Below are 20745 nucleotides of genomic sequence, written 5' to 3'. Positions count from 1 at the left end.
ACTTCCCTTGTTCAGAACCCTTCCTCGCACAAAGTAACAATGCGGACGGGATCGAACCGCGGTATTGACCGTCTAGGTATGGTTTAACTACAGACAACACGAGTCGTGTACCTCCTTCCTGGTGGAATGACTGGTACTAATCGGCTGTCTGACCCCCTCCGTCTAATTGGCGCTTCTCATGTATGGTTGTTTACAACTTTTGGCGGGTTTAGTGACATCTATGAACAGTCAAAGGGACTGTGTCTGTGATACAATATCCATAGTCAACGTTTATCTTCAGCAATTCTGGGAACCGGGGTAATGCAAAACTTTTTTTGTTATGTGTATTAATCTTCTTCACAATGTCTTTGTCGTAGTTAAAACTAGACAACTGAAGTGGTATACTTGTTATAAATTTTTCTCTTGTATTATTTTCGGTCTGAGAGGAAGTCATTGTCTTTGTCTAACTCGCAAACACAGTTAAATTGTTATATATTGCATTTCAGTTTAATCTATATTCAGTTTCCTATATACTTATCAGGTCATCAGCATGTAGTAGAGTGCTCAGTGGTATGCTAGATCCTATTTCAATTTCTAACTGTATATCTCTTGACCATTGTATCTGGGCTTCCGGGGGCTTCCCATAGCCACGCCGTTTGTCTGTTTATAGAACTTACGTTTCCATTTGGAATACGTGGTTGTAGGGCAATACTTAGTTCTGCAATATTGGGTGGAACAATTCGATTCAACTGTCGAACACCTCACTGAGCGGAACCATAGTAAAAAGCAGTACTACAAGAAAACGAGCCCGTACATCAAATGGAACGATTACGGAAAGCGCGGCTTTGAGGAGCCAGTTAATCCCAGATCAGCGAATTCTATTATGAAAAAATTCGAAAAACAGGCGTTGGAAACTGTCAACAATAAACTGAATATATGGTTTCGCAACATGGATGATATCTTTGTTCTGTGGAGGCATGGTGCAGAGGAATTAGGTTGTTTTCACAAGCATCTCAACGGGATTTAGCGAAGTTTCAATTTATCATGGAGAAGGAGGCAGGCAGATGATTAAATTCTCTTAATGTGCTTATTTTCAGGAATTAAGGTGGTATCTTAGGCCACACAGTTCACGGAAAGCCCATGCATGTCGACCGTTACCACAGCGGGTTTCGAACCGTTATCCACAACTAAAGAGAGGTATTATAAAAATGTTGGCGGATAGAGCAAGGAACATCTCCGGACCGGAGCTGCTTGAAGCTAATTAAAACACCTCACCCGTGGATTGCTGAGGAATGGCTATTCATCCGCTGAGGTAAAAAAAGCGTTGACACACTTGCACAAAAGTCATAGGAATGCGCAAAAGTGTGTAAACCCAGAGTTTGTCTGCCTTTCATTAAGGACTGACTGCATAGAAAAAAATCTAGAAGAAATGGGCCCTCGAGGTAATCTACAAGCTCACCCAGAAGTTACAGGACAAACTAAATTTGTCTAAGGATGCTGGAAAACCGCTGGAGAGAGCAAGAATTTTGTAGGGTTACGTGTAATTGTGGGCACGTGTACAGGCACACTTAAAAAAACAGTGAAAAACAATTAGAAGAGAACAAGGGAAACTTTAGAAGCGCAGACAGATCAGCTGTTGCGGAACACACTTTGCAGAGGCGAGACCACCACAATAACTAGGCTAGGACTGAAGTACTGGCAGTCACAAACAGATAAGACTACAGAGAGAGGTCATAGACATTGTTAAATATCCCAGGAATTTCTAAGAAGGAGGACGTGAAATTGAATGACATCCGAATACCAATGCAGAAGAAATGTACCAGTCTTCCGCCGTGGAGTGATAGCAACAGCGGATGACGGCAACCGACAACGATCAATTGCTCTCAGTTATTCGAAACTTGAGACGACACGCCACTGTACCGGAAGCATGTGTAAACGAAATTTTGCTGCAGTCGCCCTCCTGATTAGCTGAGTGGTTGAGTGCTTGTCTCTCGCACAGCGGGGCCCGGGTTCAATTCGCGGCTGGTTTGGAGATTTTCTCCACCTCTGGATTGGGTCTTGTGTTGTCCTCATCATCATTTCATCCTCATCAGCGGAATGCAAGTCGCTCCATGGGGCGTCGACTGAAATACGACTTGCACTTGGCGGCCGAACTTCCCTGAATGGGACCTCCCGGCCAACAATGTCACACGCTCATTTCATTTTTTTGCTGCAGTCAGTAGCGAGTCAGCGTGTAAATCGGACACTCAGAGAAGCTGCGATCCACTTGAAAAAGTTCTCTGCAGATGCGGGAGAAATTATGGGATTCAACTAGAAATCCAATCAACCACGGCATAACAACCCTGAAACTTTTATTAATCGTAACTGGAAGAGCGTTCCTGGTTTGTGGAGCGGTCACAGGTCTACAACGCTAAGCAGAGGCTTACCGAGGAAACTAGAGGAGAACTCACTTTTTAAAATGGAATCCAAACAAAGGAGAAACAGGACTTTTGTAACCCAAGGCTTTGGAGTTTGTAATTAAGTATTTAGCCACAACTACACTTTCAATGATTTCTTGAAATTTATAAACAGTAACAGTACTATAAAATTAAATTAAATGTAATTAAAGAGAATGGAGCAGAGAATGTAATGTTCGCTGGTATCGCATTAAGCGATTCAGGCCCTCGTAGAGAATCCATAGCCGGTGTCTCAATTAATGCGTCATCTCTCTCGGTACGTGTAACCGTCTGATTTCAGTTTGTTTGATGAGTCATCATGAGTGTGATTTTTAAGCAGTTCTCCACGCTTGTCTCAGCAAATGACATTCTGTTTTGACTGAGAAGCAAAACACAGGAACAGTTGAAATATTAATGTTGATAGTCTTTAATCGTTAGTTGGCATCAATGTTCGTACGATTCGCAGGAAGTTCAGAGGCATTGTATTCTCCCATTATGGTCATTTAGATTTATGACAGTAAGGACATCAGCCTACAGAACGAAAGCTAAAAAATCTGAAAATAGTGGCTAGCCGTTTTGTTTTCTCACTAACTGTGGAACAAAATCTCAAGCACTTTATATTTTCTTTAACTTCTTAACTAAACGCCGTAATGTTTCTCAAAACCATGAAAGGTCCATTTCCTTCACAATCGATCTTCGACTTAGCTTCTGCCTTGTTCCTAACGACCTGAACGTCGACTAGCGGAAAACAGTTGTATCTGAGTAATTGCTAGAACTGCTGCCGAGGGCGCAGTTTATCAGAAACAGCCAGGCTTGGAGATGTGAAAGGAAAATTCTACACTCGAGAAACTTTTATAATATCATTACTGTCGTTTCTATATGACACTCTCGAAACATCGTTGTCGCCATTTCTGCACGTACTATTTATCAGAGCCTTTTACTTCGCAGCATGATTTTACAGCCTGAAAGGAAAAAACTGAGTTATTTATGTAACAACCTCTTTTTCCGACGTTGTCTCCTGTTTGGGCAACGAGACTTGACGGTCGTTTTTCCAGTCGGCAGAATCGGTCCCTGAAGACCGACTCGAAAGTCCTTCCAAAACAGAATCGAGTAAACAGCGTTGACGTTCAGTATCAAATCCAGCTCTTGTGTCGTTGACGAAGCAGAAAGTTAATTTCTCCTGAGGACCTGTTTCGCTTTATCAACCAGAGGCCATGGCATACTGGCATCCAGAGGTCGAAAAGAGTTTCACGTCACTTCGTAGTTGTTGTTTAACCCTTTGTAAAGCAATTAAAAGAAAAGAATCAATTTGTCATATTTGGAAAAACTGACCATTTTTTACCATGTAAAATCGATTTAATTTTTTTGGCGCAGTTCCCCCCATTGTTCCACTTTCATTTCAGTTCTGACGTGAAGTGCATAACAATATCAGTCGTGAACTCGGTAAAGCACTTCAGGAGAGGCAACGAGTCCCGGCGGGGCACGTAGTTTTGATGTGCTGGAAAATTTTAAGTAAGCACAATTTTCTCCAGAGACAATTTCAGCTATTTACGGATAGGAATCTATTAGTTTGCATAGAAAGTTATTTTTGTATTGGTTTCCCGTGTTTACAGATTGATCACATGAGTAAATGTTAATTATTATAGCTGTTTTCAATACAGCCTCCTTTATGGAAACAGTATTACGTTTCTGAATGCCCATTTTTATGTCCCAGAAGTGTATTTTATTTTGGTACTCTTGTTTTCAAGTTCAGTAATCGGCAATTGGAAAAGCAAAACCAGCAGTTGTGTATTTTACTACAGTCTCATTAACATAAGTTGTCGCACCTCAACGTGTTATCCATAGACGTTTATTGACACGTTAAAAAATTATGATCTGTGCAGAAACCACTGTTGGAATGTGTACCTTGTATAGAGAAATGTTAAAGCAGGTATTAAGGCAGCGATCTAGTGTACTAAAGGTTGTCGCACATTTCAAACAGTATCAGGTTATCAGTCATACATATTTTCTACGTTGGTTGTCATTTCTACTGGCGTTGTAACAAACTGAAGGACACTTTCGACATCACAAACACGGGTGAAACTACCTAAATGGGATAATATTGCTAAGCTGCTCGTGAACTCGACTCTGTTGCCCTTCGTACCATTTTAAACTAGTTAAGCGGCATAAATTTAAGTGGAACCGCTTTTGTTGCATTTTTGATGAATTGCGCTTAACGATACATAACAGTTCTGATTGGGCATTTTCTTTCAGTGTCTTCTTTTACAGCTGTACGATGTACGATGATTGTTCGCAAAGTAAGGAACTATCGGTCGCGAAATGGAAACCACGGTGAAAATCAAAACTGTTTTCTTTACACATGTAGCTACATCTTCCAAGTACTTCTCTACATAGTCGCCGCTCCGTCCTGGACATTTGTTAAAGCGTTATACCAAATTTCCAACACCATCGTCATAGAAGGCAGCCGCCTGTGCTTTCCGATACGCTGGTCTACAGCGTGTAGCCTGCGCCCAAGTGTTGTCTTCGTATCCAGCGTTTCATGTGAACAGAGATGATACTCAGGACGAGTCAATTAGGGCTGTGTTGTGGGTGACCGAACACTTCTCATAGAAAAGGCTGCAGGAGCGTCTTCACTGCCTCTGCAGAGTGCGGCTGAGAATTGCCATGAAGACGGAAGTGCGTGGCAGTTGTGTAAGGTGGGTTGCATCCATTAAGGCGAAGCCTCTCAGCGAGCGCTCCTACTTAGCGGGTGACATTGTTGTTCTAGGCACTTTTACTCGTTCACAGTGCGCTCACAACTGAAAAGAGCGTCTTGATGCGATCGACGGGCCTACTACAGACACTACCCAAAACGTCTGTGAAGAGCCTCGTCGGATTTTCAAAGTGGTTTCCATTTCGCTAGCGATCGTTCCTCGCTTTCCGAATAGCCCTCGCGTATCTCAAAGAGGTGACAGCGTGCAAAGAACTCGCTTCTCATGGAAGAACTGTCTTATAAGATACAGCGATAACTGAAGATTTGTATAACTGCTAACTTTCTACAATATTTTCTTCTTTCTGATTAGCAGTCTATTTGAATATAGCTAATAAGTCAACAGGAATAAATTAAAGGACTCAAAGGAACACAGGGTGTGCGTGTCAATCCGAATTAACTGAGCACGTAAAAGATTTGCTTGATTTTGTTTAAACAGAAAATACATTGAGAAACCTACGAAGGTTGTATGGAGAATTCGTTGCATAAATGTTATTGACCAAACTTAAAGCAATTTGTGAATGTACGAACTCTTAATGTTGAAACAGCACCCAAGAACAATAGATGCCCCCATAGCAGATGTACTGAACAACAATCGAACTGTCTGCATGTATTAATTCCTGTGACAATTTTTCGAACACATGAAAAGTGCCTGATACAGAAATTTTTTGTTATGAAACTTAATTATAGATATATTGACACCACACTAGTATTCCGAAAAGCATAGTTATCTTTGTCTTTTCCCTTGCATCAGTAATACCGGTATTTCGTCAGCGATGAAATTTTTAAAACAGCATCTGTACTTGCCATGATGTTTGTTATTTAATGAAAAATCTAAAAAGCTCTTACCGTCCCGTTTTGCAGGGAAACTTAGTAACTCGATGAATTCGCTTGTCCTGAAGATGTTCTATGGTATACCTCCTCGCTTGGAGAAACTATTTGAAATCTCTTGTGCTAGCCGATTTTAAGGTCCCCTTGTCATTTATGTATGCTTTAATCAGCATTACTCGCCACATACATTATTTTCGTATTACGAGAAGACTTGTATGACAATCTTCCAGCATCGGCAACCACGCCTCTGTTCTCTAGATAAGTAATGGTGCGCTTCACCACTTCTGGGCCACAGTTAACGTTTATATGAAAAATTTAACATCTTCATTTCGGAGTTAATGAGTGAAGTGAGAACTTATTATTTATGGAGGCCAATTACCGAGAATCGGGTTAGTGTCATAACGACTCTGTTACTTAGTATTTTTCACTGCCAGAGAATCGAAAATTTTTTATGTAACTGGTTGAATGGCTGTTATCTTTTCCTTCTCTTTCCTCTTCTTCTTCGTACTCTTCTTCTTGCGTTATAATTCTCTGGCAGCAGCAGATAAGGTACTCAGCAGTATTTACGTCACTGAATCGCTGCTTTTGTAGAGAGAGAGAGAGAGAGCGAGAGAGAGAGCGAGAGAGAGAGACGTTTGTATGCACGACTCAGTGTAAGTAGACGCATTTTTCAACTAGATTTCTTTGTCTAAGGCAGAGTTGTTTGCTGATAGGACATTGCCACTCCAACTTTTGAGAAATATCTGTCTACCTTAGAGGTCAACTGCAAAAGAAAAGAGAACTTGAAGCTAAGGCTAATTGTTGGCCAAACGTATCCCTACAATATAGGTTTATAATAGATTATTCGAATCGTCTACAGCAATGGGGCAACAGTTTTCATAGCCCGATTTTTTAAACTTTAGCGAGCAGATGATCTCTCCAGGCTTGACTGACGACCCTTCGGTACACCTTCAATCAGCAGCATCCCTCACGTGCATTAGGAACTCTAAATAAGCTATCCTGTGTTGCCTACAAAGTTCATGATCGTTTTTCTTTTTGTTTGTTCTTCTGAGTGGTTTGATCGAGTCCATCCCACATCCCTCAGCTGTATCAGTCTCTTCATCTTAGAGAAGCACAACTTCCTGGATTGTTTTATATGTATCGCCGTCTGTGCCTACACTTATAGTTTGTATCCTCTACAGCTTCCTGTATTACCATCGAAATAATTTCCCGATGTCATAACACATGCCCCCTCATATTGTCCTTCCGTCTAGCTAGCGTCTATGTCTCCGATTCATTTACTCACATCTTACCAGCCCATTTTATTGTCGCCGTACTATTGTAGTACCACATCTGAAATATTTCGGTTTTCTTCTGCTTTTCCTACAGTCTCTCATTCAGTTCAATGCAACTCTGCATTCTGGAAGTACATCCTGAGGTACTGTTTTCTGAAGTAAGACCTATATGTGATACTAGCAGATATATATAGGCGAAGTACTAAAATTCCCTCAGTACATCCACTCCGTGGTTACCAATTTTTTCAAGTCTGTGGTAATCTCATTTATACTATTCCTCAGTACTATCGTATGTCATTGCTTTCCCAGTCAATCGTTCTTCTGTGTTCAGTACACGATTAAGACTATTAAACATATTCTTCCTTACCTCCAAAGAGTTTCGTTCTTATTTGATATAAAACATTACCTGTAAACTGTAAGTAAAAGCATATACTATACCACTCAGTATGGCGTCAGCTCTGGGTGATCACATTTTCTCCCTGTCTGCCTTTAACGTTCCGTCTACGCTACTGTCTCATCGCTGAAATGAATCAAGGATTGTGGACCTCTCTGTGTCGACACATTTACTGCTGACTGAACCGATGGCATGCATACCATTGCATTGGTTTTAATTAACGAAATGGTGATCCGCTGTCGTGTTGGGGGAGTAAAAGTAAGCTAGTATTTTTGGACGAACATGATTCCAAATGTCATGCAACGATGGCCAAGAAAACTTCAGACAATGTTATGATAACATTCTGACAGCCTGCTTTGTTGAATAAAGCAGTAGACGAACACCAGATACACTGATTTGACTTGTCATTGTATGTAAAATGGGTTCTTGATGACTATTTAACGAATATGATCTAAACAGCCGGCACTGCGTTAGGGAGTATTTAGAGTTCGTGGAATTGTCACCTAGAGGCACTTTCATGTGATGTACTTCAGTTAAGGGAATTCATAGCCACGTGTGATGATTAGCATCCAGGTTTTCTTCGAAAAGTTACGGGTACTATGAAGAAGCAAGCGCTTTTGGCTTCAGAGTAACGGTGACGAGCTAGAGAGATACATGGAAAGAGAAAGAGAGGGAGAAAGAGAGAGAGAGAGGTAAAGAGAAAAAAAAGAGGGAATCTCTTTGGTCTGCCTACCCTTCCTCCAGGTCATACAGAGCGCACCTTGTCCGTGTAATGGCAGACAAAGCATAGTACAACTATAGGGTGTCCCAAAAACACCGACAAGCCTTAGGCACAGGTTCCTTACACCAAAACAAGAAAAAAATCACTAGTAAATATGGGCTCCAAAATGTATATCTTACGAGCTGTTTTCCAGAACAAGAGATTTGGTTCACATTAGGCAATTTGAAGAAGTCCTCATAGCTCTCATAGTATGCATTTTAGAACCCATGGTAACTGGAAAATTTTTACTTGTCTGGTCCATACTATCTCCTCCCAAAATAAGGAAAGCAATGTCCTTGCAGTAGAAGAGGTCTGTTTCATACAATCGAAGATTAACAAGTGCTGACAACTCTTAACGTATGCACTTTAGAGCCCATGTGTACTGGACTTTTTCTTGTTTAGGTGTAATGAACCTATCCCTAAGACTTGGGACACACTGTAGAGAACACAGAAATGAAATATTGTTAGAATATCATAATGTTGTCATAGAACAGTGTAGTATGATGCAATTTTAAGAAATACTAAGTTTGAGAAAAGCTGAAAAAGCAATACCCACAAAAATTGACATTTTTGTAATCTTTGCAGGCGACAGAGGAGGATATACGCAGCTGAAATTTGAAGAGTATGTTTATATGGACATAAAAATATAATGTAGAGGATTTGACAGAATTTTCTTTAATATTTTAGAAGATTTTTAAATAATTGTAAATTTTGACGCAACAAAGCAGTGAAACGTGGTAGATTATGACATAGTTACATAAAAGCCAGAATGGAGAAAATGCAGCACCATGTCCAACATTCTAACTAATGATGATGTGCGAAATTACAGTGCTGTCACTGGACTTTGGAAGGTTTAGTAATAGTACAAGGAACAGTTCAATAGCTAGAGACCACTCAGGATTCCATGTAGTAATCATATCAGTCATAATTTATAAGATACGAAAGCAAAATTAAGATGAGTTGTTCTAATATAGGTTTAATATGAAAAATTTACTGCGGTGATACGATAGCAATTAAATAAATTATTAATCATTTAGTATACAGACGGGGTGCTTTATGAAACCTGAGGGAGATGCGATAGCATTTTGGATGCGAAATTTCCCTTTAGCTGTCCGGTTAGACCCCGCGCAGGGGCGGGCAAACGTTGCACGCGGCTCATGAGCACACGGCGCTGCACGTGTGCTGTTCGCGTGCAATCGTCAAACGGGACAGTGACGACAGCCAGCAGGTTGCAGCAGTTTAGTACCAGGCTAAGCTGCGGACGTTGAAGCTATGAGCACTATGGGACTTAACATCTGAGGTCATCAGTCCCCTAGAACTTAGAACTACTTAAACCTATCTAACCTAAGGACATCACACACATCCATGCCCGAGGCAGGATTCGAACCTGCGACCGTAGCAGTCGCGCGGTTCCTAACTGAAGCGCCTAGAACCGCTCGGCCACTCCGGCCGGCCGACAAACAGTACAGCTGGAGACAGTTTAGATTATCAGTTTAGGATAAAATTTGGGAGCACTTAAATGTGCTGTAGTAACATTTATGAGCGAAACAGGAGATAAACAAACCACTGCTAATTAGAGATTTGCATAATTCCTTCCCATCTTAAAAATGTTTGAGAAAGTGATCTAAGAATAATAATTAGTTAGCTGCATCTTATTTTAACTTTCATATTAGTCGACCACAAAATAATTGCACTTAGGAGTGAGGACACTTGGCTCAGCTCATCGTGACTCTGTGCGTAATCGTCGTAGATAGTGTGAGCACCACCGACCTAGAAACATTGACAGTGTAATGAGTTTACCTTAGTCACAACTATACCTGTTTAGTGCTACGTCACAGTGTGTTTTTCCGATAACGGACAAGTGCACTGACATCGTATTTGAGTGCTACAGGATTCTCCGCAGAGAAAGCAGTTCAAGACCTCACAGCTGACATGCTTCCAGATCTAACGAGAGAAAATTATACTGTTGGTATATCATGTTGCTTGTAAAAGCTTTTGATTGTATGTTCACAAAGTTATAGCCGCCAAACTGAAGTTTCGTTTCACCGATGGCATTCCATGGATGGAACCTTCCTTACCTACATAACAGAAGGAAGACCACTTCATTAACGCTCTCACATGCGTTAAATTAACTTCGTAACGAGAGAACATAACTTGAGGAGTGTCACAAGGACCGGTGTTTGGTCAACTCTTATAACCTATATAAATAATCGTACGATTAATTTAAAAGGTGGTTCAAAATTACAATATTTGTTAACGCTATTTCAGCATACTAATCAAGGCTCTAAACTCAAATTAAGGAGACACAGCTTAGATGAATATTTGTATAAGTGGTTTACATCTAACTGCTTCATTAATAATCTCATAATGATTTGGAATATGTAGCTTCTGGACATCTGGTGCTTGTTAGTATCAGAAGTAGACGTTAATGACAATACACTTCATAAATCACACCTTATAAATCTATTTTAGTACCTTTTGGAAAACAAGTTGAAGTGGAATCAACACACACCTCAATCAGGAAGCTCTGTTGGTTTTTTAATTCCCCTAGAAGAATTTCCTTTTATGATGACATCAGGAACAGAGTGTTGGCATATTTCACATGTTTCCACCCCTTTCGTCTTAAAGAGAGATGGTAAATCTTAGTGGCACCAGGCCGTACAACATTTGGAAGGAAATATTCTTCTTTTTTCTTCAGCCACATTTCTGTGTCGCGGTATGGGTGAAAACATTTAGCATGTACAACACAGCACTGTTTCTATTTTCTTCCCCGTGAGATCGCAGTGCATGCGAGGATGTCTCAGTTGTTAGATTTGTAGACATAGTTCTCAGATATCCGAAAAAGGCACCTGACAGTGTACATTCTGACTCGCATAGGTTTCATGTATTTATTGCAACGTATAATTTCAAATATGTGCAATGTTTACAGGGTCTTTATTAGTCGTTCTGAAATTGCTTCGGAGTTTTGTTAAATAACTGCACATGATGTGACATTTGTATGCCACGTTCAATTAGTCGTTCTGAAATTAGTTCTGGGTTTTGTTAAATAACTGCACCTGATGTGACATTTGTACGCTACGTCCGAAGAGCAACTCATCATAGACTCGTAATATTCAGAGCAAGAATAGGTACAAAGTTGGAAGAGAATTGATGAGACTCATCAGATATGAAGTGATTAAATGTAACTTAAGAGAATTTAATGAAGATTAGAGAAACGTTGCAACGGAAGGTTTCCTTATTTAGTTTTTGGCGGTATGCTTGTTTTCAGGCGACGTGCTTATTATGAGATATACACCGGTAGCGATCGTGCAAAGAACACAAAATGAGTATATGAACTGTACCATACGCTCTTTCGGCATTTGCACCCCGCAAAACATGCCATCATTATAACTGTTGCTATAAGTATATTTGGTGTAAATAGGATTTCTGTCAGTGAATTTCCAGACATGCTTTATTGTTAGTATTTGGAGATTTGACGCTAAAATGGCATATGTTTCATACTCTTTTACAAGATAATTTAATTGCATTCTTAGCTTTGTGAGCTGTGGCTGGCTCATGCTACGTGTTGGATTAAACCTTGGTTGCTATTCTGTGTTAAGTCTTCCTCAGTTATCGCGATTATGCTGTTATCCTCTCTTTCTGCCGGTAGCAGCAGCGGTGTGTATCGATATTCGCACCTTGGACTATATTTGGTCTGGCGCTTATAGTATCTGAATGGGTGTGTGTAGGCAGTTGTTCGGTTGGTGTGGAGCAGCGAGGAAACCACCACAGCGTGTGGTTTGGCCGTGCCCGCTGGCGGCCTCTATGTTGTGTCGGAGTGTGTGGTGCTGTTCCCATTGCTTAGAGGTACGTGGCTCACCGATCCTGGAGATGAAAGTTGGGTTTTGACTTAATCTACCATCAACTCACGACTGTTCACATTGTGTCGTTTGGAGTTCCTTGTCGGCTGTTGGGATATTCTCATGAGCAACAACGTTGGTTTTCAAGTTAGCACATTTTAGCCACCCTCCGATGGAATTTAACTGTATTTGGTTATTTGAATTGTAGTGCACTAGCAGAATCTTCTGCCTTGTGGCCGTTAACATTCCGGTTACCTGCCCTGGCCGTTGACGTAAATTCTGGCAGTGTATTTTCCTCATCATGTTGTCGCTGTCCAGCACAGTGTGTATGTAGTTCGACAGCTCAATTTATAATTGGTTATGGGCGCCAATACCTTCTACATTGTTCCATTGAACTCCCTGTTGTGTGCTGGTCGGGTGAAGCGGAGGCTATTTTTTCAGTGGGTCCGTTTTCAGTTGGGTTGTCGTCAGATCGACAATGGTTGGACCGACTGCCTAAGCAAGCATTAGTGTCTGAATTCCTGGCTGTCCCTCAGAACTTCTGAGCTCCCTTGGGTGTACTCCCTTTTCTTGTTTATTCTTGTTGTGTGTACTTGTATGGCTTCTAGCCGATTTAAGGTTGTTTTTCCCTTAAGCATCAGATGGTTTCGGCCTTCAGCCTAATTTAAGAACAGTTTTACGTAAATCCTTGCCATTTTTAAAACTAATGTTATTGAGTCTTAAGTGTTGGGCCTTCATCCGATTTTGAATTTAAATTGTTTGCTCTTAAATTGTCAGATTATTTGGGCCTCCAGCCTAATTAAGGAACTGTTTTAAGATAAGGCTTTGCCTTTTAAATTTGTAATTTTGATTGAGTTTTAATTTATTGGCTTTCAGCCGTTTTTAAATTAAAGTGGTCTTGCCCTTAAGGCATGAGATTCTACGGCGCATTCAGCCACTAATTGAGTTCCAAAACTAAAGCTGTGTTTTTTTTTAAAGAAAAAAATTTCTTGGCCCTTGTAATGTTTGATCAAATAAAAGGTTGTATGTTCGAGTGTAACTGACAGCCGCTTATTTTGGCCCTTTCCACACCTTAAACTACCCGTCCTGTCCTGCGGGTTTTCAGGGCGTATCACTTTGCTTATTTTTCTCTGGGTTGTATGTTCAGAAAGGGTCTGAATTAAGTTCATTTATCTTCGGAATTTTTTTAAATATTTGGATTTATCGTTCTTAAAATTGTTTAGTCTTAAACGATGTGCATTAAAGTATAACTTGACATATATCCTTCTAACTCAGCATTACATATAAGAGCACAAAGTAAATCTACGTATGCTCAAATCGAAAGGTTAAATGTGCCCCAGGTATATGTTTATGCATTTCACAAAATTCAGTAATGAGTAAACAAAACAACGCTAATAATATTTTCAAATTACATTTTATTAGGTACAAACAAAATTAAAGTCTTGCTCACACGTGGTAAAATACAAAACAATCATTTTGGCGAACTTTCACCTCTTGGAATGACGTGGCCTACATACCAACCATATTAATGTGATCATCTGATAAAAGTATAGAGCTCTGCGAGACCTGCAAAAAGAGTCTCAAGGAGGCTCTGGAAGGTACCGATGGGGATATGGACCCTCGTGGTCTCTGGTGCCATGGCCAGATGTGCCACGTTTCTTGGTTGAGAATCCATATCACGAACAGCCCAATTGAGATTCTCGATCGGTTTTTAATCCGGGGAGTTTGTGGCCCGGGAAGAACAGCAAATTCATCCATGGAATCTTCGAACCTGGCAAACACACCGTGAAATGTGTCACACGTTGCACTGTCTTGTTGGTAGGTGCCAGCGAGTCCAGGAGAAACAAACTGGATGTAGGGGCTGACATGGTTCTCAACGATAGATACAGACTTTTGTCTATCCATTGTGCCTTCCAGAATGACGACATCATTTACGGAATTCCATGAAGCCACAATCAAGACCATACTATCCCTCTTTGTTTCACACATTTCACACCATACATGCCAACAGCTATCTCTCCGATGCAGCGTAAAAGCGTCATCCACCTTACAAAAACACCTGTCGTCACTCATAGAACTTCTACTTGCAGTATTGGCGTGCAAATTCCAGCTTCGTCGCCGATGAACAACAGTCAGACTGGGACCATGAACAAGGCACCTGATTGATGAGGTTCTGTTTGTAGCCCCTTGGTTCTTCTGGAGGTCAGTTGCTGAAAAGTAGCATGTCTGTTCGCCCGTATACATCTACACAGCCATCGTCCACACCTGCTATCTATGGCTCATGGTACTCCACAGTGGTCTCAGTGCCCGTTTTGGATAGCACTATTTTGCCATGTATGGTATACATTAACCATGGCGGCACGCGAACAGTTTACAGAATTAGTTGTATTTTAAATGCTTGCACTCTTGACCCAAAATCCCTTTTTGACATCAGATAAATTGCTCCATTTCTGCTTTGCGGTAACAACTACACTATTTTTTGCGTCATCCTGCGACGCTCTACAGATCGTCCACTGCTAGTGCTGCCATCTGTGAGCAATTATTGCACGTTCGCATCGAACGCAGCCGGTGGTCACATTAATGTGAGTGGACTGTACAGAAGTTTGAATGTTAGTTAAACGTTAACTCATCATCATGCAAACAATAATTAACGTGTTCCCTGTGGACCACCTTTTACATCTAAGGCAGTGGACCCACTCTCTTGATTTGTTTTTCATTGGATGTATCGATTCAACCAGTAAACGTAAAGACAACTTTCATCCTCTTCATTATTCCACTTCAGGTTGAAAGAGAAAGGAAGAAAACCCATTAATCCTTCCAAAACTATGAACGAGATTTTATTATTGCCTTGCCCATGGTGCACAATCTATTTGTCTTACAGAAGATATGACCAGGACCTTATTGTAGAAAATTTAATGAAGTATATTAGAATATATTGTTCTGGGAACATCTCCGAAGGGAAGCCACAGTTTTCGAGTTATTCAAGAAAAATTAATTTTAATTTTAATAATCAACAGCCTCAGTTGCACAGTTTAAAATTAATATTTATACAGTTCCTGACAGGGCCGCGAAATGTTGAAGATATTTATATTCAAGAAAACGTGTTTGAATGTCACTTTTGATATTGTTCAAAAACTATGGCCTCTCTAGCAAACACGCATCCCAGGACAAAATTTAGCTACATTAAATTAACTAAAAAAGTAACTGTTCATTTTTCCTGCAGGACATCAAGTACTTGTGTGATTAACGAATGAATTAATTAACACAACAATTAAGAAAACACTGTTACATATAAAAGTTGTTAATCAGAAAATTAAAAAATCAGCTTCTGTTGCAAAACTGAAAAAAACTGTTGTTGTGTTAGAGAACTGATTATTTCATGAAAATATATTTGTTCTTTCCAGATAGCACCAGTCTTGAAATTCTGAAAATAGGAGACTAGAGCACGTTCATGCCCAGGTCACATTTACGCAGAGCACGTTTCTTAGTAAACATTCAGAGCGTTACCGAAAATGGAAGATTAGCACTGCCATCTGCTGTGGGCTTTCGCAAAATTCATGGCGCCAGTCGAGGGAACATCTCAGTGCGAGAAACAATTATGTATTTTCACAAGAGGCATAAGTTTGGTTGCTCAGATGTCAAAGCTCCTAGGCAGCATACTTCGTAGAAGTGAGAATACATAAATATACAAAGAGATTCATCTGCCCCTACAGATGGGTTGCGTGCTACAGAACACAGTACTAATCAGTCTATGGTGAAGGTCATAAATATAAGCCAGTAAGAACAACAAAATTTGGACTTGGTGTATGATGTACTTGTTATATCTGAAGTATTTAAAATTCATTCACTACAGTACAGGGTGATTCAAAAAGAACACCACAACTTTAAAAATGTGTATTTAATGAAAGAAACTTAATATAACCTTCTGTTATACATCATTACAAAGAGTATTTAAAAAGGTTTTTTCTTCACTCAAAAACAAGTTCAGAGATGTTCAATATGCCCCCCTCCAGACACTCGAGCAATATCAACCCGATACTCCAACTCGTTCCACACTCTCTGTAGCATATCAGGCGTAACAGTTTGGATAGCTGCTGTTATTTCTCGTTCCAAATCATCAATGGTGGCTGGGAGAGGTGGCCGAAACACCATATCCTTAACATACCCCCATAAGAAAAAATCGCAGGGGGTAAGATCAGGGCTTCTTGGAGGCCAGTGATGAAGTGCTCTGTCACGGGCTGCCTGGCGGCCAATCCATCGCCTCGGGTAGTTGACGTTCAGGTAGTTACGGACAGATAAGTGCCAATGTGGTGGCGCTCCATCCTGCTGAAATATGAATTGTTGTGCCTCTTGTTCGAGCTGAGGGAACAACCAATTCTCTAACATCTCCAGATACTGTAGTCCAGTTACAGTAGCACCTTCGAAGAAAAAGGGACCAAAAACTTTATTGGCTGAAATGGCACAGAAAGCGTTCACCTTAGGCGAGTCACGTTCATACTGAGTTGTTTCCCGCGGATTCTCAGTGCCCCATATACAGACATTGTGACGGTTGACTTTCCTGTTAGTGTGGAAAGTTGCTTCATCACTAAACACAATCTTTGAAACGAAAGATTCATCTGTTTCCATTTGAGCAAGGATAAAATCACAGAAATCGATTCTTTTAATCTTATCAGCTGCAGACAGTGCTTGAACCAATTTCAGACGGTAAGGTTTCATAACTAACCTTTTTTGTAGGACTCTCCATACAGTTGATTGTGGAATTAGCAGCTCTCTGCTAGCTCTGCGAGTCGATTTTCCTGGGCTGCGAACAAATGCTTGCTGGATGCGTGCTACATTTTCATCACTCGTTCTCGGCCGTCCAGAACTTTTCCCTTTGCACAAACACCCATTCTCTCTAAACTGTTTATACCAACGTTTAATACACCACCTATCAGGAGGTTTAACACCATACTTCGTTCGAAATGCACGCTGAACAACTGTCGTCGATTCACTTCTGCCGTACTCAATAACACAAAAAGCTTTCTGTTGAGCGTTCGCCATCTTAGCATCAACTGACGCTGACGCCTAGTCAACAGCGCCTAAAGCGAACAAATGTACAACTAAATGAAACTTTATAGCTCCCTTAATTCGCCGACAGATAGTGCTTAGCTCTGCCTTTTGTCGTTGCAGAGTTTTAAATTCCTAAAGTTGTGGTATTCTTTTTGAATCACCCTGTATAAACCTGCTGGATAACTTCACTTTATGGTTTTTATTTTTGCCTCAGAGTATCGTATCAATACTTTTTACTTCTTAATTTAATGTAATATCTATTAAGGGAAAGAAAGCCCATAAGTTTTAAATTCTAGTTCAGAATACTACACATTTACGAGTTAACTGTATTTCTCTTTCCAGTTCACAACTGCTTTTGGTTTGTGTAACTAGTTGATACCAACAATGAAATATTCACTCAGGTCAGGCATAATCAGGAATCCATTTCTGAATGCAAAACTTCCAATTGTAAATTTTATCAAGGGTTGTTCTATGTTTAGTCTGCTATGATTTACTGTAGCTCCCCTGACCTTTACGTCAACTATATAATTATCATCTTTTCCACATAAATTCCTTCCCCAGCTCCAACTTCACACTAGTACGTGTAATGTACCTTCAGTATTTTTTTATATTTTTACTATCATCATTAGGTCTACTACAAGTTATCTTTCGTAGCAGCTTCATCTTCATTTCTGAACTGAGATTTTTTGTTTCATTACTACCATTTCAGAGTTTCCAGTTTCGCATGGACCTTTTTTTGTGGCTGCTTGAAAATATCTACCACTTTTTTTTATTGTGAAACCAGGAAGGAGGCGACTCTCTTTTTGTCAGGGTTGATCTTGCGCCCCTCCTGTGTTCAGAAGATTAATGATTTAACGTGTCCAGTGAAAGACTACCAAAACTTGTGAGTACTTGGTGTCTATAAAGTGACCTCCCAATGCGGCGAAAATTACGCAGGCAGATAGTTTGCATGATAGCTGAGGGTTTCACTGTTTGTAGATGAATTATAGAAATCTTGAGAAATCAATGGTAGCAAAAAAGGGTCAAATGGCTCTGAGCACTATGGGACTTAACTTCTGAGGTCATCAGTCCCCTATAACTTAGAACTACTTAAACCTAACTAACCTAAGGACATCCCACACATCCATACCCGAGGCAGGATTCGAACCTGCGACCGTAGCTGTCGCGCGGTTCCAGACTGTAGTGCCTAGAACCACTCGGCCACCCCGACTGGCCAATGGTAGCAGAACACAACCTTACAGGAGGACGGACCATCAGTTCTGACGAAATGGAGGTCCTCAAGCTCCCTCTGGCATTGTGAAATGAAAGAAACGGTAGAAATTCTTTTGGACAGACACAATTTCCACAGAGACAGAGGTTACATTGTGAGTGGACCTGGAGACGAGAACTTGAGTGTCTTCAAAGAATTTCTAATTCAAAATCATACTTCTAAGGGTATAGGTGATGCTAGAGGTGGTCATCATTCACCTCCTGCCCCTCAACTATTATATCGTGAAGGACGGGTTGGGGGTATACCGCTGCATTACCTATTTCCTGCATTTGTGCATGCAAATGTCACCTTCCAGGTGACGACCGTCAGTAGGAGAATTTCAAGTGATTTCTCTCATCAATCAGAAGCTTGAACGCCACTATGAAGGAAGTCATCTCCTGATCAAAAAGATGCTGTTAATCTTCGAAAGTTTTTAGTACTTTCACTAACTCTTTATCAAGTTTTCTCAGTTTCCCCTTAAATCACTTACAGAAAATACTCCCATGACTTATCCACCACTCTGCATATAGTTGTTTACTTAATGCTGCCAACATTACCCAGAGAGGATTACTGAAATTACCACATGATTGCAGACGCATTCATCCTAATTTTATAGAGAAACCTTTCCTCTGTCCCCATTGTTACACCTGTTCTTCCGCATTTTCTCAGTAGCTAAAGCATCTTTAATACCAGTACCATCCGATCTGCGAGCTGACTTTGACACTTTCAATACAACAGACTATACATAACTTACAAGTTTGCGATAAACCCCCATTTTGTCTAAGAACTTGATTGCATCTGAATCTTCACTCGCCTCACCATATTTTCAAATAAAAATTCTTTATTTAAACCAACATAATAACTTACATGTTCCTAATCTTCTTCTTCATTTCTCACCATCTCCAAATATTCATTTAACAAATTATCTCTCAATTAAACATCATTCAACCCATTGCCTCCCATGGACTTTCATTCCATGTTTTAAATCTCCAAGTTCTCAGCCTTTTCACCCTGCCTACGCCCCCCTCCCCAAAAGTTCCAATAGAAGAGTGTTTGCAAATCCACTTCTTCCAAATAAAACTGATTAACTTTTACTTCTTCTCATTTTTATGTTCTAAGTAATCCCCCTCAAATCCTTTCCAAAGTACTTGATTAACGGCAGTTTTGTTTCTCTGAACTACTTTCACTTCTCTGTTATCATTACAGTCACAATTTTGTTTTATATATTAATGTCTACAAGTGGTCCCTGTGGTGAAACAGTGATCGTAACAAAATAAGGGAAATCATAATTCCAAATGAAATGCCGGCCGGGGTGGCCGAGCGGTTCTAGACGCTACAGTCCGGAACCGCGTGACCGCTACGGTCGCCGGTTCGAATCCTGCCTAGGGCATGGATGTGTGTGCTGTCCTTAGTTTAGTTAGGTTTAAGTAGTTCTAAGTTCTAGAGGACTGATGACCTCAGCGGTTTAGTCCCATAGTGCTCAGAGCCATTTGAGCCAACGAAATGAAATGTTTGTTTTTCACACGTCCTGTTCTAGAGAGGAACGGTAAGTAAATAGTGTGAATGCTGTTCGAAGAACTCTCTACCAAGCATTCGAGTGTGAGTTGTTGAGTAATCTTGTTGATGTATAGTATTTTATCCATCTTCATCAACTGTAGTCGTTTATATTGAAATAATAAGCAACCACTTCTATAAAAGAAATTTTATTTGTCTTATGCAGCTGGTTGCTTATTATTTCATTTCAAGTTGGTATGGTTGTACATCAAATGCTCTCACATTATGGTCTATCAATAGTGGGTTGTGTCTGAGGAAGAGACCAAACAACGAGGTCATCGTTCTCATCAGAGTTGGGAAGGATGGGGATGGAAGTCAGTCATTCCCTTTCAAAGGAACCATCCCAGAATTTGCCTGAAGCGATTTATCGAAATCATGGAAAACCAAAATCAGGATGGCCGGACCCGGGATTGAACCGTTGTCCTCCCGAATGCAAGTCCAGTTAGTTAACCATTGCGCCACCTCACTTCGTGCTGTTAATAGAGCAATCCTTAGTAGAATCAGCTACGAGGGTTGTACAGAAATTAAGCTCCGACCGGTCGCGAAATGGACACGACAGTGAAATCCCGATGAAGCTTTGCACAGATATGTTGGGTAGTGTCTCTAGTATGACCGTTGACCGCATCAAACCG

Source organism: Schistocerca serialis, chromosome 8 (assembly GCF_023864345.2).
Source record: "Schistocerca serialis cubense isolate TAMUIC-IGC-003099 chromosome 8, iqSchSeri2.2, whole genome shotgun sequence".
Taxonomy (NCBI): domain Eukaryota; kingdom Metazoa; phylum Arthropoda; class Insecta; order Orthoptera; family Acrididae; genus Schistocerca; species Schistocerca serialis.
The sequence above is the reverse complement of the archived record's forward strand: the minus strand, read 5'-3'. Positions refer to the sequence as shown.